The sequence below is a fragment of the Meriones unguiculatus genome, chromosome X (genome assembly GCF_030254825.1).
Source record: "Meriones unguiculatus strain TT.TT164.6M chromosome X, Bangor_MerUng_6.1, whole genome shotgun sequence".
Taxonomy (NCBI): domain Eukaryota; kingdom Metazoa; phylum Chordata; class Mammalia; order Rodentia; family Muridae; genus Meriones; species Meriones unguiculatus.
The window spans coordinates 9236542-9264050 of NC_083369.1; the positions used below are offsets into that span (position 1 = coordinate 9236542).

The window sequence follows — 27509 nt, forward strand, 5'->3', positions numbered from 1 at the left end:
AGGGTTACAAAACATGTGATGGTTCTAACTTCAAAAATAACTATTTAAGCAGTTCATATTTTTAACCCATTCAAAATTTGAATGGGTCAGGGCTTTTAACTGATAGAGGTGCTTCTAATTGCATCATTGGAAGGTGGAGGCAGAAGGATTCAAAGTTCAATGGCAGACTGGGATACATAGAGAGAACTTATCTCAAAAGGAGATAAGTATTAATAAGTATTAGAGTACTTGTTAACACTTGGAGGGTCTGAGTTTGAGCTTCAGCACTAGATAGAAAATTATCCTTTGCCTTTCTGTCTCTAACTTTCTCGAACTCTACATAGAGTTTATCATAATTAGCCTTTGATCTTTTTCATATTTATTTTATTTTACATGCATGGCTGTTTTGTCTGCATGTGTATATTTGTGTTCCACATGAGTGCCTCATGCCCAAAGAGACAGGCATTAGGTCCTCTGGAACCAGAGTTGCAGACATTTGTGAGCCATTATGTGGCTGCTGGGACTCAAATCTCTATGTAATGGAATTGCACCCAGCACATTTAACTGCTGAGCCCTGACTATAGACTGTTGATATTTTTATTGCATTGCTATTTGTTTGCTGTCCATGAGAGTGACAAAGTATCAGTTTGGATGCATCTTAAGATAAATTTTCCTTTTGGCCAAAAGTATCTCAATTGTAATTCTTTTATTTTGAAATGAGAACTACTGATCCTTTTAAATCCTTTACATCTTCTAGTTCCTTTATGGATCAATGGCATGTTAGAGCAAATTATAAATATTGGGCTATATGTTGGTGTGGATTACAGGGGATGATTTAAACTATTCTTAGATAAACCACAATGTGGAGTGCTTAATAAGGAACTAGTTCCTTCCCAGACAATTTCTCTGTACCAATAACACTCTTATGACTAAATAATTCACTGTATATAAAATCTAAAATCATTTAACATAAACATTATTTCATTAGAATCTATTCATTCCAAAAAGTTCACAGGAAATTCTTAACATCTCTCCTTTAATAGATACTATTCAATTTTCATGTGTATATGTGTCTGGGGAAAATATGTCACATTATCAAACTATTCACAGTGCTCCATCTTGTTGAAAACCACTTCACAATTTAAATAAACATTATCAATCCTCTCAAACTATTATGTTTCCTTTTCCAGAGTAATAATATTTAAGGTGATTGTTGAAAACAATCAAGGCAAATATGTAAGTCTGCTACATATATGTTAAAATGCCACAAATACATTCCTGTATGATTGATAAAAATTTACATTTCATAGTATCTGGGAATGTAAGACGTTGAGAAATCAAGAGTTGGGTGTGGTTCGAATTATGTTTGGTAGGAATCATCAAAACTTTTTGTAGATCTTTGATTTTAGAGATTGAGTTACTTTAAACCACAGCTTTTGGTAGCTTTTAATTGAATCAAAGTATTCTATTTTCAAAGGTTTTTATTATCACTTTATACAATCTCACACTAGTTATTATATATTCTTCATTGCTCAAGTTGGTTTCATCCACAGCATATATATTTACTTCTCTACTCTTGCCTATTCCTTTCCCCCTTTAAGACAGTTGCTTCTTATTTTTTCTTCACTGACAGTCAAATTAAAACATTAACATTGTTGGGAGGGGATGGGGGTCTATAGCTGGGATACAAAGTGAATAAACTGTAATTAATAAAAATAAAATAAAAATTAAAAACATATTAACATAGAATGCTTCCCCAACTTTCCCTTACTCATACTTTCTTTTGTGAAACAATGTAGATCCTGTGTTTTGCTAATGACAGCACATATAATGTTTTTATTTTATTCTTGTTAATGTTTATTGCATGCTAATTCTATTTTCCAAATAGTGTTGCAAATTCTCTAATAGTAACTAACCAATATATACTGTAGCTCTCATAACACCAGCAAATTTGGGTAATGCACCAAGTGAATGTTGCTGATTTAACATGCAGCTTAACTTCCCCTCTCCCATATAAGAGTGACTACCCAAATAAGTTTCTTTTTTTTTTCTTTTTCTTTTTTTTTTTCATGTCAAAACAGGGATTGAGTAAGTGAAGGGAGTCCATTTCTTGCTTTGGTCAACACAATCAACCAGTCAAAATGAATATACTCATTTTTATGGGAAAAATTCCAAAGGGCCTTTGAGAACCTTTTTGTTTTAACAAGATTATATACCTGTCAGTTGAACCCTTATGCTATCATTTAGTTTTGGTAATGAGAAACAATTTTGCTCAAAGCAAATCTCAACTTTGAAGATCAGTCATCACTTGACTCAATTGATTGCCATCAAACTACTATAGGCTAAGGAATGCTGGACGTTCACAGCTATCCAGGAAGAGAAGTGCTGAGAGGCCTCACAATAGATCAAGCAGATAAGTAGATAAAGTGCCAGGAAGAGTCAACCCCACTACAGGAAACCATCTCTCCTCCCCACTTTTGGATTCTGGGCTGAGGCCAGGGACTGTCCGGAGCTGATCTCGGGCTCCCATTGGCCGCTGTCTTTTGTGACGTCACGATCATAATGAGAATTGATGATCGGACACGTTGATTTCATTGTCTGAGGCGGCAGTGGAGACCCAGGAAAAATCTCGCGGAATCCGCCTGCTCTGGCCCTGGGCTCATCTTGGATCCTCTGATCTCTTCCGTGACCGCACCACGCCCGAGGTAAGCGTCTAACCTAGGTGGCTGTGAAGGGTAAAGGAGGACTTTGAAGACACAGGGATAATGTGCCCAGTAGGGGGCCCGAAGGGTCTGTGGCCTAAAGATACAGCCAATAAATTGGTGCTGCTTCTGGGAAGCCAACTACCTCTACCCTCTCAGCAAAGGCTTGCAAGAGCGTGAAATTAGAAAGGAGCTGAGGATGGGGATACTGTGGGTATTGCCACATAGTGCAGGACCTTGCTCTCAAAGAAGGCGTTGTTTGAGACATACTATTGGCCTGATAGTAAGAGAAACTGGATCCTCTGTTCTGAAGAAAGGACGGGATTGAATTCTACCACTTCTAGATTTTACTGGACAGTAAATTTGTCATAGCCCCACTCAAACGCACCGAGGACGCTGCGCTTGCGCACAAACCCTCTGATTAGAGGGCGGGGGTGGTGGTAGTGGTGGCGCGGTTCACTGCAGGGAGAATGGGCAAGGAAATTGCGCAGGCGCCTTTTCCCTTTGGCTGGGGCAGGAGGGGTTGAGCTCTGTCTGAACTGAATAAGGGGAAAAGGTTAGGGATTTGGCCTTGAGATGTTTCAAGTGCCATTTGAAGTGCAGGAATCTGCCACTGATTTTTGCATCTGGCCTACTGAAGCATACTCAGCATCAAAATGAGGCTGATAAATTTGAGAAACTAAATTCTCAATTTCCAGACTCTTAGGTTTTACGTAAAAGAATGAATTTGAAGAGTTTGTCGATTAAAGCTCTGAGATTAAACAACAACAAAAACAACAACAAAAAACACTTTAAGATTGGGGAGGGGCACACTGATTTTTCAAATAAATCCAACTTTCAATCTTCAAAGCTTCGGATTGATAAGACATTTAGTAACTTGGAGCACCACTTTGGAGACTCAGAAATACATTTTACTCAGCTGTCTGTCTTTTCTTCATCTTTGCCCCACCACATAAATCTTTAGTTTCTATCTCAGATTTGATACTTACCTTCTTTCTTCTTCTTCTTTTGTATTTCTGTTAGAACCATCTAAGTCAAATCCTATTTTAGGAGAGTTTGTCTAGCATCCGTTCATTGGGAGGGACTGTGCCACTCAGCTGTTTTGAGGAACAATCTGCCTGTTTTTCCTTGGTAAAAGTTTGTATAGTAGGGATTTTAGATTCCACCATGATCTCATCATTTATTCCAAATATACAGGAAAAAAAAAAAACAACTAGATTTTTCTCTAGCTTTTACAGTGACGATCTTGTCAAATACTGGCAAATTTCCCTTTGAATGTCTTCTCATGCCGTTCTTCACCTTCGCCACAGTCTCATCTCTTATACTCTTCTAGTAACTAAACAAGTTTCCTAGCCAGTATACACCTTTCACTCCATAAGACTACTTGTCTGTGAACAATTTTATTCACATATTCAATATTTTTTTCTAACAAGAATATTCTTGGCTTCCTATTATCTATTTTCCCAGGCCAATTTCTTAATCTACTGTTGAAAGCCAGACTCCACCTAGACTGAAAATAAATCTCAGTCTAGTCTTTCTAAATGCTACATTTTATTCTTCATTGTACATTTCCCTAAAATTTCTTGAACAATTTTGGTTGAATGAGTTCACTTCTTTAATTCTGTTTCCCACACCGCTATCACCGCCTTTACCTAGGTAACTTTCTATTCTAGATAATTTAAATCTTGTTCCCTTTGAAAGCCCTATTCAAATTATACCTCCTATAAGTGCCTTTTGAGTGTAACTCAATGGCTATATAGAGCACCTATCCTAAAATTTTCTCATCTGTTCTTGTATTTGTCACTTTTTTCTACCCTGTTGTCTACCATCTGACTTTGTGCAGTGGTGTGTGTGTGTGTGTGTGTGTGTGTGTGTTTGTGTTATGTTCTCTTTAACTGGACTTAGTAGCCTTAGGTATTGGGAGCAGACCAGCCAGTTCTTTACCATCTTCCCACACAGCTAGCTGACTAAAGAAAAGAGCTATTGCCATTTAACTTCATTTTTTCTTAGAAAAATAATTCCCTGGAGAGCTAAGTAATACTGTTTCAGAGAGAAGTATACACAGGTAAATTTTTAGTCATCATTAGTCAGGCAAGGACTACTCTGGTGACTGAACAAACCTGATTGTGAGTCAGGGAAAAGGCATAAATGTAGATTCCTGTTTTGTGAGTGGCTTTCAAATATGCCTGTCCTCATAAACAAGACCCCAAACCCATTGCCTCAGAAGCAGATTTGTTTGTCATTCTCTCCATTGGGAAGACACTGCTTAGCAAACATTCTATCATGCTATACTTCTTTCTGATCACATTGTATCATGAACCCTTTCTTGAAAAGTCTGCTAGTAATCATTGTTTATTGCATTCTACTTTCAATTGCTATATTAGATTGACTATCCTTAATAGTTTTCATTTGAAGTTGATCAGCATGATACCTAGTGATTTTATATACATATACATTGGGATTAAAATTTAATTGTTTCAGAGAGCAGAACTTTTACTTGACTGATAGTATAACCATAGTTATTATAGAGTTTGGGGTTTTATTTTTAGATAAATACCTTTCTTTTTTTTTCAATTCCTGCTTCATTTTGAGGCACCATCTCAATACTTTTTGAATGCTGTGGTTTGAGACTACAGCTTAAAAGCAATTCAGAAGGGTATTACAATTTATAAATTTTAAAATAGTTGTAATAGGTTATTGTAACTGAACTGTGAGTGTTATTTATTATTAGGGAATATTGTTTCACCTTGACCTTTTCTCTTATTATATAAATTATGGAGTTCTTTTATGGAGCAGTTTTAGCTTGGAGACTACAATTATAATAATTAATGTGATTCCCTTAGATGTTTATTTGCACACAATACACAGTGATTCAGGTAGGCAACTGAATAAAATGTAGGGTTTAAGATTGAAAATGCTGCTGGGCAGTGGTGGTGCACACCTTTAATCCAAGCACTCTGGAGTCAGAGCCAGGCAGATTTCTGTGAGTTCAAGGTTATCCTAGTATACAAAGCCAGTCCAGGACAGTCAAAGCTATACAGAGAAACCCTGTCTCAAACCTACCCCCTCCCCCCCAAAAAAAGATTGCTCTTTATTTTACATAGTTTAAAATAAAAGAGCAAAGATGAAAATGTGTTATTTGTGTCTTAATATTCATCTTATTCTTATGTGTAGAGTAAAACATTTTTTTTTCACTTGAGTTGTAGAATTTGAGCTAGAAGGGACTTTCTAATGATAAGCCAGTTTCCTAATTTTACATAATAGGAATCTGAGGCCCAGAGATGAGAAGTGCTTTGCTGATATTAGTATCAAGGATTGTATATTTTCTATACATCATTATAATCCTACAGAGTTTATCATATTTAAACCATATAAATGCCCCCCAAACAGTCCTTAATATTATTTTCCATTTTAGAATTGAGAAACTGAAGGCCCAAAGTAGTTGACTTGCTTAGGCCCACACGGACAAATGTGGCTATAACTCAAGTTATGTCTGTTTGACTCATGATCAATATATCCTTGAGAAAGGCAACATAATGAATTCTTAGTAGAGACTTAACTAGGATTGAGTCTCTGGCATCCTGGCCCAATGTGGGGTTTGTTTATATAGTGTGTATGTGTGTGTGTGTGTGTGTGTGTGTGTGTGTTGTATATTTTTCATAAACCATACCATGTGTGCAAAGTCAGTCATGTATAAGCTTGACACAATGGTATATGCTTATATTTGTATTAAGTATTTTATTAAAATACAGAGTCTTGGGTTGGATTGATAGCTCAGTGGTTAAGGGCATTTTTATTTTATTTTATTTTTTTCTTATCAGTTACATTTTATTCACCTTGTATCCCAGCCGTATCCCGCTCCCTCATTCCCTCCCAATCCCACCCTCCCTCCCTCATCTCCACCCTGCCCCTTTCCAAGTCCACTGATAGGGGGGGGACCTCCTCCCCATTCATCTGATCCTGTTTTATCAGGTATCTTCAGGACTGGCTGCAAAGCCCTCCTCTGTGGCCTAACAGGACTGCTCCTCCTTTGGGGAGTGGGGAGGTCAAAGAGCCAGTCATTGAGTTCCTGTTAGAAATAGGAAAAAAAAACCAATAACAGAGTCACATAAAGGTCTAGAGGTCAGCGTAGAAACACCAGCAACAAACCGAGGAACTTATGACACCCCCAAAACCCAGCTCTCCTCTCACTTAAGCTCTGCAGATCACATCGGGAGCATAAGAAAACGATCTTAAATCTGAGGTTATGAAAATGATAGAAGCCTTAAAAGAAGAAGATAAATATTTTGAAGAGCTACAGGAAAATACAACCAAATAGGTGAGGGATTTGAAGAAATCCCTTAAAGAAACACAGGAAAATACAATCAAACAGGTGAAGGAACTGAGAAATCCGTTAAAGAAATATAAGGAAACACAACCAAACAGGAGTCGATCTGTCCCTATCATGTTATTTGAGGCAATGTTTGAAGGCCTTGAAAGTTTTAAATTGTAATAATCAGCATATCACTGAATAATTAATACATTGTTGTAAAATAAATGAGTTGATAATCATCAAAATTTGTAACCTGAAATAATTATGTAAAGGAATATTAACCTTGAGTAAATGTAATTTTTACTCATTTTATTTTATATAATAATGTTGTTGCTAAGTTTCTACTATAAGATGGAAAAATGATTAAAAAATGTCCTATATTTTTTATTTAAAAAAAAGGGCATTTTTGTTTTTGTTTTTGTTTTTGTTCTTGCAGAGGACCCAGGTTTGGCTTCCAGCACCTGCATGATGCCTTGCAACTATTTATAACTCCAGTTCCAAGTGATCCAATGGCCTCTTTTGATTTTCATCAATATCAGGCATCCACAAAGCATAAGTGCATCCATGCAGTTAAAACATCCACACACATAAAACAAAACATAAATAAATCTTTAAGAAGTACAGTGTCTTACCTATAAAAGATAAGACGTTTTGCATAATTAAAAAAAACCGAATTCATTCACATTAAAATTGTATTGTAGAGAGGACATTAGATTTTTAAATAATACCATCATCAACCTGAAAAAAATTTGAATTGCTGATGTTGATTTTGTAGTGGAATCAGTTAAAAATGAGATTCATGGTGGCATGTAATTTCATTGAGTATACTATATTTAGACATACTGCTTTTGGAAGTAAAAGGTGATGAATCTAGAGTGATAGAACTACATATGTATACATTAGCAAGTAATGAAAAAAGGGGCCACGAGTTTGAAGTAAACAAGGGAGAAGTATATGAGAGGGTTTGGAGAGAAAGGGGGAAAGGAGAAATGCTGTAATTAAATGACAATCTCAAAAACAAAGAAAAGTTTCATTTATACTATAAGAAAAAGAAAGGTGCTGTAACAGCAAGGGCTGGGATTTACCTTAGCAGTAGACTACTAGCCTGGTAAAATTAGATCCTGAGTTTGTTCCCAACATTAAACACACACACACACACATACACCCCTGGAAAGTTTAACATATTCAGAAACTGTTGCAGGCATCTTGTCACCTTTCCAGTCCTGAGTAATACTGAGACAATAAAGTAAAATTTACCTGTGTAAATAGAGTCATCCTGTGCCAGCTAGTGGAAAAACTACCAGGTTTAAATTTTAAAAAATCTAAGTACACTGTAAGTGGATATATGATATTGTACCATGTTGGTCAATCAGTCATCTTCCTCATGTTAAGGTGTACAAGTGTAGTTGCTCTACTTTCTGAATCCCCTGTTGATTTACAGCTAGTTTTATAACCAATTGAATTGACCGAGAATCCTACTCCTTTTGTTTGTTAGAGAGAAAAAAAAAATTTCAGAGACAAAAAAAATAACACTGTAAAGAAGGTGTTATTCCAAACTAAACATTTCACTGAAATTCACTTTATTTTTCAAATGTTTGTACAATTATATGTTTGTGCATATATCTACTAACTCCTCTCTTTCGGAGTCTGTAAAGTTTATAAAAATTTCCATGTTTTTCTCGGTGGATACATTTTTTCTTACATACAAAAAGCTGAGACTTTGGAGTAAGAGGTCATTATATGAACCTTCAGTGGCTTCAAATGTCATAAAGTAATAGACTCATCTTTACTGTAAACACACTACTTCATTGAGTTTTATGAAACAATGCATTATAGGATTATATGCTTTCAACTACACTAATTTATTGCTTTAATACTTTTCTATTTGGTAAGCTGTATCTACCTATTTGTGTATTTTATGATGGAGTAGCTGCAACATTTGAGAAAGTAATTATCTGAGACCTTTCTTCTAAGTAGCTTTGCCCTTTTATAGACTAGCAACTTTCTGTGTCAAAACCTTCAAAAAGGAACATGATTGGTAGAGATCTAGGAGACTGTAAAATATGGAAGAAGAAATATTTTCTACATTAGTGGGAAGTATTACGTTAGATATCTGAATTTTCAGCCTTGAATCGTCTCTCCTGTTCTAAAACAGTATATAACCACTTGAGTTATTTTTAATTCATGTTACTTATTTTATTTAGAACCCCAACCTTATATTTATTACTGATAAATGATACCACAGTCATGAATGTGTTGAAGAAGTCTATGTCTACATCATTTCTAGTTAGACAAAAAACAAAACAAAACAAAACAAAAATAACATCCACTTTGGATTTACCTCCAATGTCGTTAAATCATTTATCAGTAAATTAATTTTTCTGGTTGGGTTTGGTGTACGTTCATCGACTAAATCTTTGATAGTTAAAGAATGTTCCATGGAATAGAAACATGGCTGTCTCATGGAAAGGGCTTAGAAAATGCAAATCCGTGACTCTACTCCAGATAACTGGGTCATCATCTGTATTTTTAGCAAGTTTTCCTAGGTGGTCTATTTTCACATTAACATCTGAAAAGACTGTTGGAAATCAAAATCAGAATTTCTACACTACTTAGACTTTTGAAAGCTGGTGATCATAGGCAAAAATTGAATTTTTTTTGTTCACTTTCACAAATGTAAAGAAATATGTAATCAAAGTATTTTTCATTGTACATTACCTGATTAATTTATATAAGCTTCCTTCTATCATGAAGTTGACACTGTTTTATTAGAAAGATAACCATAATTATATAATAAATTAAATAGCTGATTTTGGATGAATCCACTTACTTTGATGATAGCAGTGGCCTCACCATTGAAATGATACTTATCCTTATACTTGACTCATAAACAGAATCAACAGTCACAAAAAAAACAAAAAAAAAAACATATAAATAGATATATTGGGGTTCTGCCAGCATTATTCAATGGAGAAACTAAACAGTTTTTCTGTTTGTTGCTGGAATATAAAACCATAAAATGAGTAGTTTAAGATAACATAAAGTTGGTATTGTAGAATACTGTAACCTGAGTACCTGTGAGGCAGAGGTGCAAGAATCAAGTTTGAAGCCAATACTGGCTTCTTAGCAAGATTTTGCCTTGAAATAAATTAATAATAATAATAATGATAATAGTGCATTGTGTTATGACAGTGATAATTATCAACTGATTCTCACTGTATTAACATAATTTTATCAATAGAATTTCCATTTGGGGCACTATAGAGGAGAATCCATTTCCTTGCTTCTCTCAACTATTGTTAAGTTATCCACAGTTCCTGTCTTATAGCCTTCTTCCATCTTAGAGCTGACAATGTTTCATTAGGTCTCTGACATTTCATCATTCTTTTTATTTTCCTAAAAGATGTTTTATTTAAAATGTGAACATAAATTCAACACAGCATCTTTAATAAGGGATCAGGAATTTTTTTGATAACATGATCTAATTTATATTTGAAGATACTCCTATTTTATAATTGCCACATTTTTGTTTAGAGTACTTAAATTTTATTTTATTTTATTTTAATTACAGGTCATTCACTTATATCCCAGCTGTAGCCCCCTCCTCTTTCCCTCCTAATTCCACTCTCCCTCCCTCATCTCCTCCCTGCCCTTTTCCAAGTGCACTGATAGGGGAGGTCCTCCTCCCCTTCCATCTGACCCTAGCCTATCAGGTATCCTCAGGACTGGCTGTAATGTCTCTATCGCTGGCCAAGCAAGGCTGCTCCTCCCTCAGGGTGGTGGGGGGAGATCATTAAGCCAGCCACTGAGTTCATATCAGAAATAATCTTTGTCCCCCATGCTAGGGGGTCCACTTGGATACTGAGCTACCATGGACTACATCTCAGAAAAGAACCCTGTGCCCAGATATATTTGGTCCTTGTGGAGCTCTTTTCCCCTCTAAGTCATACTAACTCCTCCTTCTTTCATATGATTCCCTGCACTCTGCCCAAGGTTTGGTTATTACTCTCAGTATCTGCTTTGGTATACTGCTGGGTAGAGTCTTCCAGATGCCTGCAGTAGGCTCCTGTTCTGTTACTTGTTTCTCCTACTTCCAATGTTGATCCTCTTTGACTTCCTAGGTAATGACTGATCATCTTACCCCAGGTCCTCCTCCTTGTTTATCTTCTTTAGGTGTAAAGATTTTAATATAGCTTATAGGTCTAGTACCCACTTATAAGTGAGCATATGCCATGTGTGTCTTTCTGCTCCTGGGATACCTCACTCAGGATGATCTTTTCTAGATCCCACCATTTGCCTGCAAAATTCATGATTTCCTTGTTTTTAATTGCTGAGTAGTATTCCATTGTGTAAAAGTACCACAATTTCTGTATCCATTCCTTTGTTGATGGACATCTGGGTTGTTTCCAGGTTCGGGCTATTACAAATAAAGCTGCTACAAACATGGCTGAACAAATGTCCTTGTTGTGTACTTGAGCCTCTTTTGGATATATGCCTAGGAGCAGTATACCTGGATCTTGAGGAAGCAATATTCCTAATTGTCTGAGAAAGCACCAGATTGATTTCCAAATTGGTTGTACAAGTTTACATTCCCACCAGCAATGGAGAAGGGTTCCCCTTTCTCCACAACCTCTCCAGCATGTGTTGTCACTTGAGTCTTTGATCTTAGCCATTCTGATGGGTGTAAGGTGAAATCTCAGGGTTGTTTTGATTTGCATCTCTCTGATGGCTAATGATGTTGAGCATCTCTTTAGGTGTTTCTCTGCCATTCTATATTCCTCTACAGAGAATTCTCTGTTTAGCTCCCTACCCCGTTTTTTAATTGGATTGCTTGAAGTATTGCTTTTTAACTTCTAGATTTCTTTATATATACTGGGTATCAACCCTCTGTTAGATATAATGTTGGTGAAGATCCTTTCCCAGTCTGTAGGCTGTCATTTTGTTTTGATGACAGTATCTTTTGCTTTACAGAAGCTTTTCAGTTTCATGAGGTCCCATTTATTGATTGTTGCTCTTAGAGCCTGTTTTTGGTGTTCTGTTTAGGAAATTGTTTCCTGTGCCAATGATTTCTAGGCCCTTCCCCACTTTTTCTTCTAACTGACTTAATGTGTCTGGTTTTATGTTGTGGTCTTTGATCCACTTAGACTTTATTTTGTACAGGGTGATAAATGCAGATCTATTTTCATTTTACTACATGTAGACATCCAGTTGGACCAGCACCATTTGTTGAAGATGCTGTCTTTTTTTCATTGAATGGTTTTGGCTTCTTTGTCAAAAATCAAGTATTCATAGATGTGTGGGTTTATTTCTGGGTCTTCTATTCGGTACCATTAAATCCACCTTTCTCTTTCTATGCCAATACCATGCAGTTTTTATTACTATTGCTCTGTAGTACAGCTGAAGGAACAGAAATTCAAGGTCATCCTTGGCTATACAGTCTGAGCATGAGAAAAACAAAACAAACAACTTCGTTAAAGTCACTTCTTTACCCATGGCTATTGAATTCAGAACTGTTCTCTTAAGAGGATTTTAAGTAATCAAACATTTTCTCAGTTTACTACATTGTAATGGGAAGAGGGACTGCCTCTGACATAATCTGATTGGCCTGATCTTTGATCACCTCCCCCTCAGGGGGGAGCAGCCTTACCAGGCTACAGAAGATGACCATGCAGCCACTCCTGATGTTATCTGCTAGACTAAGATCAGAAGGAAGGAGAAGAGGACCTCCCCTATCAGTGGACTTGGGGAGGAGCATTCGTGAAGAAGGGGGAAGGAGGGTGGGATCGGGAGGGGAGGAGGGAGGGGCTTATGGGGGGATACAAAGTGAATAAACTGTAATTAATAATAAGAAAAAAGAAAAAAGAAAAAAAAAGGTGAGGGCTTGTAGAGAAGTGGGATCAGAGCAAGGGATCCCCGGCCCCTTTCTTTTTCTATTTTTGTTTGTAGGCCTCTGTAAGGTTTGCAGCTCTACCTTACGTCATGCTCTGTCGTGATTTGACCTCACCACAGGCCCTGACACTGCTGAAACTGATTATCCAAACCTCTGCAACTATCAGTCAGAATAAACCTGGCATTCTTTTAAGTTTTACAGATACTCGAAGCTCACTAACATACTTGGTATAATTAATATTTTAGGTGTATAGTATGTATATTGTGTCTTTTTGTTTTCAATTTGCAATTTTTCATGTGCTTATTATCTATTTGTATATCAAGAAGTACCATTTAAAGTTTTTTTTTGTGTTTTTTTTACTAATTAGTAAATCTAAAGTTTTTAAGAAAAAAAGTGTGTATGAGAATAATTACTTTATTATTTAAATGACAACAATTATATATGAAATTATATATTTAGGACCAACAGTATTTAGAGAAATGCAGTCTCTCTATGTAGCCCAGGTTGAACACCAGTTCATGGTACTGTTGACTTAATCCCCTAAAATTCTGGGATTAAAGGTGTACATTGCAACATCTGGCCAACATTATGCTTTAATATATGCACATACTGATAAAGGTAAATCAATCTAATTATCATACACATTACCTTACCTTATTGTTTTTGTTCTGAGAACATTTATAATCTACTCTATCTCCTATTAAGTAAATAATGCATTATTATTAACTACAGTTGATATACAATAGATCTCTTGAAATATTCCTTTTATCTAATTGAAAAGTTGTATCATTTCACCAATATCTACCCATCTATACAACTCCAACTCCTGACAACCATCATTATACTATGATTTTATGAGTTCAACGTTTTTCATTTCATTTATAAGCAAAATCATGCAGAGTTGTTTTTCCTATTCTTCGGTTACTTCACATAGCATAGTGTCCCCCAGGTGTATCCATGTTGCAAATGACAAGATTTCCTTCTGTTTTAAATATACCACACTTCCTTTACTTAGACACCCATTGATGGACACTCAGATTGAGTTCACCGTATCTGGATTACTGTGAATGGTTCTAAAATGGCACAGAATTGCAAATATTAATTTCATTTCTTAGGATGTATGCTCAGTAATGGTATTAAAAGATCAACACAAGAGTTCTATTTTTAATTTTCTGAGGAGCCACCATACTGTATTTTACAATGGCTGTGCAAATTTAACTCTTTACTAATAGTTTATTTGAGTTGTCTTTTCTTTGAGGGAAATAAATCTATTTAGGTAGAAATATGTATCTGCTTGTATGCTGTTTGTCCACTATATATGTATACATATACAATGTTATTTATTTACTTCTAGATGGTGTTCTTTGAGGGACTCTTCATAAGTCCTAAAGTCAAGCTTGTGCACTGATATGTTTTCTCCAGTAGGGTTTTGTAGAATGATATAAAATAGGAATAGGAGATATAAGCAATAGTACAGTTCTTCCTATCAAGACAGAACTTTTATTTATTTTTTATTTTTTTAATTTTTATTTTTTATTGCAGTTTATTCACTTTGTATCCCTCCTGTGGTTCCCTCCTTCCTCCCCTCCCAATCCTTCCCTTCCTCCTCCTTCTCCATCCATGCTCCTCCCCAGTCCACTGATAGGGGAGTTCTTCCCCCCCTTCCTTCTGATCCTAGTCTATCAGGTACCTTTAATTTTTAATATACACTGTGAAAATCTGATTAAGGAAACATCAAAAGAATGTTTAAGTAAAGAAATATGATATTAACCTTAAAAACAAGTTTTATCCAGTAATAAAATTTTCTTTTGGGAGTGCTGTAAGAAGAGAAATTAGATGGAGTTAATATGATTAAAAAAGTTTGAGAGAAGCCTGGTGCAGTGGCATATGCCTGTAATCCCAGCAGTTGGAGAGGCAAAAGCAGGAAGATCTCTAAGAGTTTAAGGCCAGCCTGCTTCTCTACAAAGTGAATCCAAGACAATCAAGGCTACGCAGAGAAATTCTGTCTTGAAAAACAAAACAAAACAACAAAAGTTTGAGAGAGAATGATTTAAAACATACTATCAATAAAATATAAGATAGAAAGGTTTTATTTGCACAGTGTATTTAAGAATAACAGCACAGGAAAAAAAAGATATTTTAGTGATGAAAGATATATGAATCAATGTGCTTGATTAGTTCCACAGGTGATACTATGAATCACAGGGTATTATTTTCATATATTCTGTATGTGGATAAGCTGTAGATTTATCATATAAAATCAGAGATACAAGGAAATTACTCATATATTGGAGCCTTATTTGTTTCTGCCTTGTGCTGTTATAACTGAAACTGATCTTTTTCTTTTTTTATTATAAGTTTTGTTTTCCAAATATGTGAAATAATGTTATAGTTTATGGAAAGTTTAATTTTTATCATTAACACATGATAAATGCAAATGTCTTAAAAGCTGATAAATTATTACTGATGAAGCATTTTGAGATTTAGGACATTTTCCTGCTGATACATCCCCCCCCCCATGCTTTGGTATAAACATTTTCTAAATTCTATAAAATTTAAATGTTAAAGCTCAACATGGTGGCCTATAGTGTGAGACTCTATCTCCCTCAAAACAAAAAGACTCAAGTATTAGAAACAAAGCTATAAATGTGTATATGGGTATCTCTGCAGTGATGTACATTTTCATATATTTTTGTAGATCATGTATACATAAAATTGTCTTGCAGTATGTTCCTGTGCCATGATGAATGTCAATGTAGCTTTATGAAGCTGATAAACATAGTTTAAGTTTTTCTTTTAAAAATGAGGTCAATAGACATTTTTTATGCTTTGAGAAAGTCATGCAATAGGGTGTTTATACTATCTCCTGTCTCATAAAGACAGAATCAATTATATCTCTAAAAAAAAAAAAGAGATGTGTAAAGTACATGTCACTAAATTGTAGCTTAACAGATAATGAACATATTTTTATGCTATTAATATATATCAGATATCCATTCGTAGGCTTTATCCATAGAGGATTCTGGAATTTAATTTTTATTACACCTGTAATTCTTGAAAGTTTATAGTAAAATAAGCTACCTAGAACAATTTTGGTAGACAGGAATTTTCCATGTAAACGATATCTTAAAGTTCCAGATTTGAAATGATTCACAATAATAAGTATTTTACAAATGTTCAGATTTAATTTTGGTTGGATTACTTGATTTGTTGGTTTTTAACTTCTTGAGTTCTTAATATATTCTGGATATTAGCCCTCTGTCAGATATAGTGTTGGTGAAGACCCTTTCCCAATCTTTTGCCAGTCTTTTTGTTCTGATAACAGTGCCCTTTGCTTTACAAAAGCCTTTCAGTTTCATGAGGTCCCATTTATTGATTGCTGATTTTAGAGCCTGTGCTGTTGGTCTTCTGTTCAGGAAGTTGTCTCCTGTACCAATGAGTTCAAGGCTCTTCCCTACTTTTTCTACTAACAGGTTTAGTGTGTCTGGTTTTATGTTGAGGTCTTTGATCCACATGGACTTTAGTTTTGTGCAAAGTGATAAGTATGGATCTATTTTCATTTTTCTAAATGTAGATGTCCAGTTAGACCAGCACCGTTTGTTGAAGATGCTGTCGTTTTTCTATTGTATGGTTTTGGCATCTTTGTCAAAAATCAGGTGTCCATAAGTGTGTGGGCTTATTTCTGGGTATTCTATTCAATTCCATTGATCCACTAGTCAGTTTCTATGCCAGTACCATGCAGTTTTTAATACTGTTGCTCTATAGTACAACTTGAGATCAGGGATGGAGATACTTCCAGAAGTTCTTTTATTGTAGAGGATCTGATACTCCAACCAAGGACCATGCATATAGATAACCTAGGACCCCTGCATAGATATAGCCCATGGCAATTTAGTGTCCAAGTGGGTTCCATAGTAATGGGAACTGGGACTGTCTCTTTCATGAACTGATTGGCTTGCTCTATGATCACCTTCCCCTTAGGAGGATGCAACCTTACCAGGCCATAGAGGAAGACAGTGCAGCCACTCCTGATGAGAGTTGATAGACTAGGATCAGAAGGAAGGGGAGGAAGTACTCTCCAATCAGTGGACGTGGGAAGGGGCATGGGTGGGGAAGTAGGAGAGAGGGCGGGCGGGATAAGGAGGTGAAGAAGGAGGGAGCTACAGGTGGGATACAAAGTGAATAAACTGTAATTAATAAAAAGAAAATAGAAAAAAGTAAAAAAAATTTAATTTTGAAATTTTAGTTAATTATTGTATATTTATGCAAATTTTGATCAATTAAACTTAGCCTACTTTATTGTGACATTCTTCTATGTTCAATATTTTTATACTAAACAATGGTTTTGCATTCTTCAACATTTTAAAAGATCAAAGTCCATTATAGACAGGAATAATATTGTCATTGTTCCTTTTGTTATTATAGTTTATTGCTATATTTGTTTGAAGTTTCTATGCAAGTGGTGTAGGAATGGTGTGGAGTTTGTTAACTTATTCTCAGTTGTAGTGGTGCACGCCTTTAATCCCATCACTGGGGAGGAAGAGGCAAACGGAACACTTCAAGGTCAGTTTGGTGTGTAGAGATAGTTCCAGGGCAGCCATGGCTACACAAAGAAATGCTGCCTCAATCAGTAAGTCAATCAATCAGTCAATGTTCAAAGTTAAAAATGCCATTTACATAGCATATAATAGGTTAACAAGTATTTTAGTGAAGAAAACTCATCATGAGACATGTTTTATATCCCCACTATCCAGTTGACGATGTTCAGTCCAAGAGTTCAGCTATAGGTTCCAAGACTGTGAAACTAGCCAGTAGTATCAAAGCCCCATGAATACAATGATATCTTGACTCTTAAAATGTTCCCCCTCAAACCTCCTGAAAGGCCACCTGAATTTTCTGCTCACACTCATGATGAATTAATAGCAGCAAGATATACACTTTCATCTTAAATGTGTAAAAACAAGGCAAACACCAAAATATATGAAAAACAGTGGACTTCAGGCCTATGACAACAGGCAGACCAGAACACGATTCCTGAAAGAACAAGGTGAGTTCTTTGATCATTCCAACTCACTGCCTAGGGAAAATTTAGATGGTAGGTCAGAGAAAAGCAACCCAAACATCCTAGTTTCTTTGAGATGAGGACACATAGTTCAGAGTTAAATATAACAGTACAGTTACTTTTGAGGGACAAGGGAATAAAGACAGGAACACTGTACAGGGGAAGTTATCACATAGAGATACTGTTGAGTTCAGAAAAAGAAAAACATAACTAGAAATCAGCAGGGCAAACTGTCTTCAAAGTTCACACTAGAGGCATGCATGGTGGCACCAGTCATCCCTGAACTTGGGAATTTAAGGTACAAGAAGCAGGAATTTAAGACCATTCTCTGCTACTTAGCACATTCAAGGCCAACTTTGACTGCATATGACATGGTCTATTAATAAATATAAATGCGTAAATAGGTGTTCATTCACACAGTATCAATAATAATTTATGTTCCACTTAATCAAATTGGAAAACCCCATGGCATGATGCTTTTAGGATTGTCCACAGAGGATGTTATTCAGTAATGGAGCAAAATTATTTTAGAATGAAGACAGTTTTAGATTTGCTTCATAACACAAACCCAAGTAAATGAAAGTACTTTCAAATAACTTAAATATTTCCCAGAACAAAGCCTAAACATATCTAAAGACTACAAATATATCCATTACCCAACAATAAAGTTTACCATATGTGGAATTAACATTACTTAGAATACATAGAAACAGGAAGATGTATACCTCACATTTCAAGGAGGAAATACTTAAGGCACCATAATGAAAAGTCTTAGGTCTAGAAGACTATTTAAAACACTGTTGTTACTGCATTATATATATTTGTGAAAATTAGGAAGCAGCAGGATGAAGCAAGAAATGGAGTTCTTTTAGTAGTTCATTATGAAATTCTAGAAATATAAGAATACATGAAGTGAAGGTTAGCTGTAGTGTGATTAAACTTGTAACCTCAGCATTTGGAATGATCTAATTTCTAAAATACAGAGAAACAGAAAATATGTAAAGCAGGAAAAGAGGAATAAATAATAATGAGGAACCTCTGTGAAGACAACCTGGAAATCAGTGAAGCCACACATTGTTTTTCTTTTTTTAAAAGAAGCAAGTACTCTTGTTATTATTATTATTATTATTATTATTATTATTAAGCTCTTTTTTGGTGTTTTATTTTTATTTTATTATTATTAGTAGTAGTAGTTACATTTTATTAACTCTGTATCCCAGCTGTATCTGCTCCCTCATTCCCTCCCAATCCTACCCTCCCTCCCTCATCTCCTCCCTGCTCCTTTCCAAGTCCACTGATAGGGGAGGACCTCCTCCCCTTTCATCTGACCCTGAAAAGACCTGATAAAACAGGGTCACACCTTTAAGAACTTAAAGAAAACATAATCTGTATGCTATGGATGTAGTTCAGTTAATAGAGTGCTTGTCTAAAATGCATGAGATCCTGTGTTCAATTTCCATACTGCATAAACCATGTGTGGTGGAGCACATTTTTAATACCGGCACTCTGGAGGTAAAGGCAAGAGGGTATGAAGTTCAAGGTCAGCTTCCAATACATAGAAAGTTTGAGATTGTGCTGGTTTACATAAAAATGTCTCAAAAATCCTAAAATAGTAGCCTACATGATGACTTAACTGGTTAGTCTTGTGGACCACCTGTTTCTGGATCCCACAAGGTGGCAGGAGAGAACCATCTCTATAGAGTTGTCCACTAATCTCCAGGCACTTTGAGAATGGCGCTAAGAGAGAAAGAGGGAAAGGAAAGAATAGAAAGACAGGAAGAGATATAATAATAATAATAATAATAATAATAATAATAATAATAAAAGAACCTTCTACAGGGGGCCCAGTTTTTTTGCCTGTTAGTCTCCTTGATACTGCAACCAACGACCTAAAACCCGTTAGTCTCCTTGATACCACAACCAAAGACCATGCATGGAGAGGACCTAAAACACCTGCTCAGATGTAGCCCATAGACTCAGTCTCCAAGTGGGGTCCATAGTAAGGGGAGAAGGGGCTGTCTCTGACATTATGTCAGTGGCAGGCTCTCTGATCACCTCCCCATGGGGGGAGAGGTGTAACCTTTCCAGGCCACAGAGGAAGGCAATGCAACCAGTCCTGATGAGACCTGATAGGCTAGGGTCAGAGGGAAGGGGAGGAGAGCTTCCCTTATTAGTTGACTAGGGGGAGGCATACAGAGAGAAGAGAGAAGGATGATGGGATTGGGGAGGAGAAGAGAGAGGGGGCCATAGCTGGGATACAAAATGAATAAATTATAATAAATAATAATTATTATAAAAAAGACATTATAGGAAAATATTGACATTTTTAATTTTATATATCATATAGATAATTTTTAAAAAAACTCTAAGTGTTAAAGATAACTAAATATATACAAGTGCAATGAAATGTAGTCCTTATCTACAAAATGAGTTTTTGACTACAGACTGAGTCCAAGGTTAACCTGAGATACAAGAGAATCTGTTTTGAAAAAAAAAGGAGATCAACCCAAATTCCTTATCAAAACTGTCAAAGCAAAATAACTGTTCTGCTTATGCAAGAGAAAATATTTCAAATTTATTCCATCAGCAGGTATACACTAACAAGTATATTAAAGTCCTTTTTAGAGAAGAGGAACATGTTAACAAATTGAAATATGAAGTGTGTAGTAGTAAAATCATTACTGGAAATAGTACAGATGTGGGTAAAAATGACAGACCATTTTAATTTAAAAAATAATGTTAATTCTCAGCATCTTTGATACCCTGATGGGAAGAGTCTTTCAGAGGCCCTCTGTGGTAGGCTCCTGTCCTGTTCCCTGTTTTGTCTATCTTCACATGTCCATCCCATTTGCCTTTCTGAGTGAGGATTGATCATCTTACCCAGGGTTCTCCTTCTTGCTTAGCTTCTTTAGGTGCACAGATTTTAGTATGTTTATCCTATATTATATGGCTAATATCCACTTATGAGTGAGTATATACCATGTGTGTCTTTCTGCTTCTGGGTTACCTCACTCAAGATGATCTTTTCTAGACAATGCAGCCAGTCCTGAAGAGACCTGATAGGCTAGGGTCAGACGGAAGAGGAGGAGGACCTCCCCTATCAGTGACTTGGGGAAGGGCATGGGAGGAGGTGAGGGAGGGAGGGCAGGGTTGGGAGTGGATGAGGGATAGGGCTACAGCTGGGATACAAAGTAAATAAACTGTAATTAATAAAAAATAAATAAATTAAAATAATAATATTGATACAGAACTCTTTAATTTTTCAATGAAAATTTATTAAAAGCCTTAAAACATAAATTCTAGTGGCGCGAGAAATTAAATTATATCATTGGAAGATTATTCTGTGTTGAAGTGTCATCGTATAACTAAATGTGGCAATATTTAGTCAACTTAATGAAGTTGATTAGTATACTCCATGAAACAATAACAAAATGCATGTTATTCTAAGTTGCACATAGAAATTTGATTAAGATGGACCATATTTGGGCATATAAAACTGTCAAAAAATAAAAATGAACTCTTAGAAAGGAAGTTTCTGGTCATAATACTATGAAACTGAAAATTAATGATTAAAATATTTGAGAGATCTCTAAATTTTTAGAATCAAAATATTACACATATTACAAAGAAAAAGAAGGAAATAACATTTAAAGACAGAAATATATGAAACAAAAAAGAATTTAAAAAGCTAAATTTCTGTCTTTGAGAAAAGATTATACTGTGTATATATGTATGTAAAGTTTCAACCAAAAATCCAATAAATTGAATATCAAGCTAAAATCTATTAAAATAATTCAAAATAAATTAAGAAAAACCTAGCTGTAGTTGTCCACATCTATAGTTTGAGTACCTGAGGGATAGATTCAGGAGGATCTGGAGTTCAAAGTCACCCTCGATTACACATGGTTTTGAAGCCAGCCTCAGAGACAAACATACATAAATTAATTACCTATGACATGATTGCGTGTTTCTAAATGAATAAATCAAAAAGTGGGAAGGGAGATATCAAAGAACTAAAGGTCAGAATCAAACAATAATTAACTAAGTAGTATATATTACTGTAATTATGTCAATATATTCAATAAAAATGTTCTAATCACTCTAAAAACTTTGATTACTTGCCAGGCGGTGATGGCACAGATCTTCGATACCAGCATTTGGAAGGAAGAGGCCAGGGGATTTGCGAGTTCAAGACCAGCCTGGTCTACAGAGCAAGTTCTAGGACAGCCAGGGCTACACAGAGAAACTTTGTCTGAAAAACCAAAAACAAATAAACAAACAAAAGCCTTAAACTATGTGCTTTATAAAAGCATCCACTTTATATTATAGATTAGAAGTAAAAGTACAGAAAATGTAATATTGTGATACAGTCTATAAACAAACCTGAGGCGTATAGATTAACATCAAACATAACTGAATGCAGAGCAAGCAAAAAGCACAAGGAATAAAGATGGACTTTAGAAAATGACTGTTGAATAAGTTCAGTATACCAAAATCTATGACAATGTTCAAATGTCCATGTGCTGAAAAACAGATGTTTTTAAAATTTATGTTTCATAATTTATTCAGTTTACATCCCAATTGTACTCCCCCTCCCTCATTTCCTCCAGGTTCCACCCACCCTCCCTCTTCCCCATTCCCCCACTCTAGTACTGAGAAAGGGGAGCCCTTCTCCCCTATCTTCTACCCATAGCTTATCAGTCTCATCAGGACTGCCTGCATCCTCTTCCTCTGTGGCCTGGCAATGCTGTCCCAACATGGGGAAATGATCAAGGAGCAGGCAACAGAGTCCATGTCAGAGACAACTCCTGCTTCCCTTCTTAGGGAAGCCACATGGAGACTGAGCTTGCCTATTGGCTACATTTGAGCAGGGTGTCTAGGTCCTCTAGGTCCTTTTTTGGTGCTTCAGTCTCTGCAACAATAGAATGCACAGTCCTTTAACTGTAATGGAACATTTAGTAAGAGAGAGCATGTAAAAAATAAAAATTAACTAACTGTCCAAAGAATTTTAGAAATGAAAAACAAAACAAGCAGAATGGGAAGGAAATCAGAATTTAGAAAATGCTATTTATGGATAAGGTTACCCCCTTTTTATGCAACTTAAGGTATATTCTCTGCTTACAAAGTAGACTCAATACCAGAAAATTTAATACCTAGATGTTTTAGCTAACTATAAACAAAGGCACTTTGAAAGTACCTTGAGCTGAAGGGCAACCTTAAATTGTTACTACAATTTGCAGAACATAAATGGTTACTTAGAAATTGAAATGTATATTGTAAAAGTAATTGCTTATATTTTTGAACAATAAATTCAAAAACAATAGTATAAGATCTTTCTCAAAAATCTGTGTAAAGCTGGGTGCGGTTGCACATGCCTTTAATCCCAGCACTCTGGGAGGGAGAGGAAGATGGATCTCTGTGAGGCAGCTTGGTCTATAAAGCAAGGACCAGGACAGCCAAGCCTTCACAGAAAAACCCTGTCTTAAAAACAAAACAAAAAAAAACAACAACAACAAAAACAAAAACACAATAGAATCAATCTGGGTAAAGTGTAAATTGATTCCAAACAAAGCAGAATAAAGGGAAGAGTAAACAGTAAGTAATTAGAGAGATTAAACATAAATGTAAATGAAGATAGAAAAATATTAACAAAAATCAACGAAATGAAAAGCTAGTTCTTTCAAATCAATGTAAGTGATACACTTCTTGCCAAGCTCACAGGAAGAAACATCACCAATACTAAGAACAAGAAGGATAAATCACTGTAGACTCTATAGTCATTAGAGAAGTAAAAAGGAAATGAAATAAATAAATTCACTCTTTTGAATTCAGCAATTTAGATTAAATTAATCAGTTCCCTCCTGTGAAAGACAAAAAGTACCAAAACTCATTAAAAGTAGATAAGATAGAAATATGATTTCTATCTTTAACACATCACTTTAACACATCACAGTAATGACAACCATAATTTTATTTTTAATGTGTGTGTGTGTGTGTGTATGAACATATGTGAAAGTTAAAGGACAGCTTTCAAGAGCTGGCTGTCTGCTTGCACAGTGTGCATTCTGGGGATTTACTTTAAAAGGTCATTAAGCTTGCTGGCAAGCACCTATAAACTCTGAGTTATCTTGCTGATAACTCCTCCATTGTTTTAACTGGTAATTTTAAAACAAATATTTAAGATAAAATATAGTGCTTCTGTGTAACCACTTTTAGAATATTTATAGAAAATCTATTTTGTTGCTCATTAGTTTAGTGCTCACGTTAAATATAACACAAGACAATGACAAATATCCCAAAAAACACAGACTCAAAAGGGGATACAAATCTTTACAAATCAATTCTAGTTATATATAAAAAAATAAATGCATGAACCACCACTGGGTTTTTTTTTCTAGGAATAAAAAAGGGCTGGCTTACAATTTCAAAATCAAATGGCATAATTTACCATGTCAACATATTAGAGAGCAGAGCAAAAAATATTTTTATCTCAATGGATATTCAAAAATGAAAAATTAATCACCTATTGATATGCTGATGATGTTCCTATTAATTAAAATACAAACATCTTATTGACCTAATAATGTTGATAGAGTAGATCTACAAATAACATTGTACTTGATAGTGAAAGACTTAATCCTTCCCTCTAAAATCAAGGACAGGGGTGAAAATGTTACCATTATTAAGTAAAATAAATCATGCTGTAGTTCCTACTGTAGGAAGACAAGATAGAGAAATAAAAGACATAAATATGAGAAAAGAAGTGAGCTTATCTGTGTGGATGGCATAACTTTAGAATGTACCAATTAGTTAAAAGCTTCTGGAAGTAATATGTGAACTGTGTAAGTTTTAGACAGCAAAATCAATGTACCAAAACAACAGTGTATCAATAAAATAACAATGAACAACTGAAAATTTTAAAATGAATAAAATTTACACTAATACCCTACTCCCAATTAAGGAATATATTAGCATAAGTTTAACATTACAGGTATTTGATCTATATATTGAAAACTGGAAATCAACATGTAATTAAATACACTGATGAATTAAGAGACATAATAATGCTAACATAATGAATTTCATTGAGCTGACCTATAGGTTATTCATTATGATCACAAACACAGTCACAGCAGGATTCCAAACAAATGCTTAAATTTGTATGAAAAGGTACTGGATATAGAATAGTCCAAGTCAAGCTAAATTAATATAAAAACCACAATCAATAAAGGGGAAAATATAAATAGACTTCACCAAATTTAAAACCCTGCTCTATGAAATGTAATTCTGAATGTTAACTAAAATATGATTACTTTACTTCCCCCTTCCCTTTCCTCCTACAAAACCCTCTCAGGCCCCAACCCTTCACTCCCTCTCAAATTCTTTTTTTTTTTTTTTTAATTTTTAAATTGAAAGTAGATTTTTCATATATGTTCTGATTATGGTTTGCCATCCCATAACTCCTCCAAGATCTTCTCCAACTTCCCTCCTATCTTGTCTATGTAGGTGTCGTGTTCAAATATTTCCCAAATGCTGTAGATATTTAAAAATCATTACTGAATTTTCAGTGCTCATTCCATATACTCGATTATGTATCCTTTATCAGAAATGTCTTAAAGACTGTATTTCTATTTGATATCACCTTTTCCCTAGTATTTTACAGTATTAAAATATTAAACAAGATACACAGATGGCAAATGAGTGTATGAGTGCATGTTCAATATCATCAACCTCGAGAAAAATACAAAGTAATGCAACCATGACACTGTCCAAATCGCACACCTTTTTGCTGGGTCAATATCCTGCAGGTGGAGCTGAAAGGAGAGTGGCCAGTCCAGCTGGATGCCCTCCATGGCTGAGCTGGATGATGAGTGTCAAAGGCCCAGACCTTCCTGGATGCCCCAGGGAATAAAACACCACTGAGCCAGGAGATCTGTGGAAGCAGGAACTCGGTTTATTGAATAAAGCAATCCTTTTTATAGGTTTGGGTCAAGGGTCAGGGTTAAGGAAGTGAGGTAAGATGACGTAGAGGGCAAGGTTAGGTAGTGAAAGGAGAGGTGGGCCAGCAACAAAACTCCACGTAACAATTACCAGGCAGGGTTGATATTAAAGCAGATATCCTGAATCACTTTTGCCAGGAAGTGGTACCTCTTAAATCAGAAGCTAAAAACAGGTCTCCAAACTGGAGCCAGGCTCAGGTAGATACAGCAGGCCGTATCAGGCCCAACACTTCCCCCTTTTTTCTTTTATTTGACAGCAGACATGGCCCCTGTCTTAGGTTGTCCCCCCACATGGAGATCTTACCCGTCATTGAGTACCATGTAGCCAGCTTGTCAGAAGGTCCTCCAGGACCTGCCTTAGGTCACCCCAGCACGTCTGGGGTCTCATCCATCATTGGTCAAATGGAGGGCAGAGTAGGGTCTTTTCTAAGAAGTTGCCTGGGCTTAGGCTGAGCTGGAGTTAGATTCCTGAGTAGCTAACAGATGATAATGTATTTCTACTTGATGCAGCTTAATTGCCTCTAACCTCTGCTGGATAAACTGTACGAGCTTGTTAAGAATGAATGGCCCAAGGGTAAGTAACAGTTACCAGGCAGGGTTGATTTTAAGGCAGATATGCTGAATCACTTTTGCCCGGAAGTGGCGCCTCTTAAATCGGAAGCTAAAGACAGGTCTCCAAACTCGAGCCAGGCTCAGGTAGATTCAGCAGGCCTTATCAGGCCCAACACCCTTTGGCCACATTTTCAATAATCTTGAGAGTAACAAATGCATATGAGGAAATGAAATAATGTAACCTTCCACTTGACATTGCATTAGAAAGCACATAGCTTAAACAGTTAACATACACTTAAGCATATGACCCAGCAATCCCACTCCTGAATATTTATGCAAAAAAATGAACACTTATTTGCACACATAAAATTGCACATACGTTCTTCTTAGCCACTTTGTATATAATTTTCAAGAACTTGAAAGAACCATATGTTCATAAATAAAATAATAATTTTAAGGGAAGTACATTCACATAAGAAAAAAAAAGGAGCAAACTATTGAAAACATAGATTAGTCTAAAATACAATATGCTGAATGAAAAGAGCAAAGCTCAGGAAGCCATACTGTATGAAGCCATATATGTGGGATTTTTTAAACGTAAAATTTATATGAATAATTTAGTTGGTAGAACATTCGGGGATGGCTGAAGGCATTGATTACAAAGAGAGAGTGTAAAGAAAATATTTTGGAGAGCTTCAAATATCTTATATCTTGACTGCCATGATAGATTTGTGACTATACATTCTTTCAGGTAAAGATAACGGATTTGTGATTTCATTAATTAGCCACCCAATTGAGACTTTTCCTTGCTAATCTGATGACTGATTTTATGGAACCAATGGCATGCCATTTTGTTTTGTTACATAAAAGACATTATATTTTTTATCACATGGTATATACTCACTTATAAGCAGATATTAGCCATGCAATATAGAATAAACATACTAAAATCTATAGAAGAAGCTAAAAAACAAGGAGGACCCTAGGGAAGATGCTTAATTCTCATTCAGAA

General features: G+C 35.6%; 1 protein-coding gene across 2 annotated transcripts in view; it reads left to right on the plus strand.

The window, feature by feature from the left end:
- Positions 1-2558: 2558 nt before the first annotated feature.
- Hdx (highly divergent homeobox) overlaps positions 2559-27509 on the plus strand; it is a 170565-nt gene continuing 145614 nt past the window's right edge. For both annotated transcript variants that reach the window (XM_060374777.1, XM_060374776.1), the window contains exon 1: positions 2559-2684. The gene's annotated coding sequence lies outside the window, so the exon portion shown is untranslated. The remainder of the gene's footprint in view (positions 2685-27509) is intronic.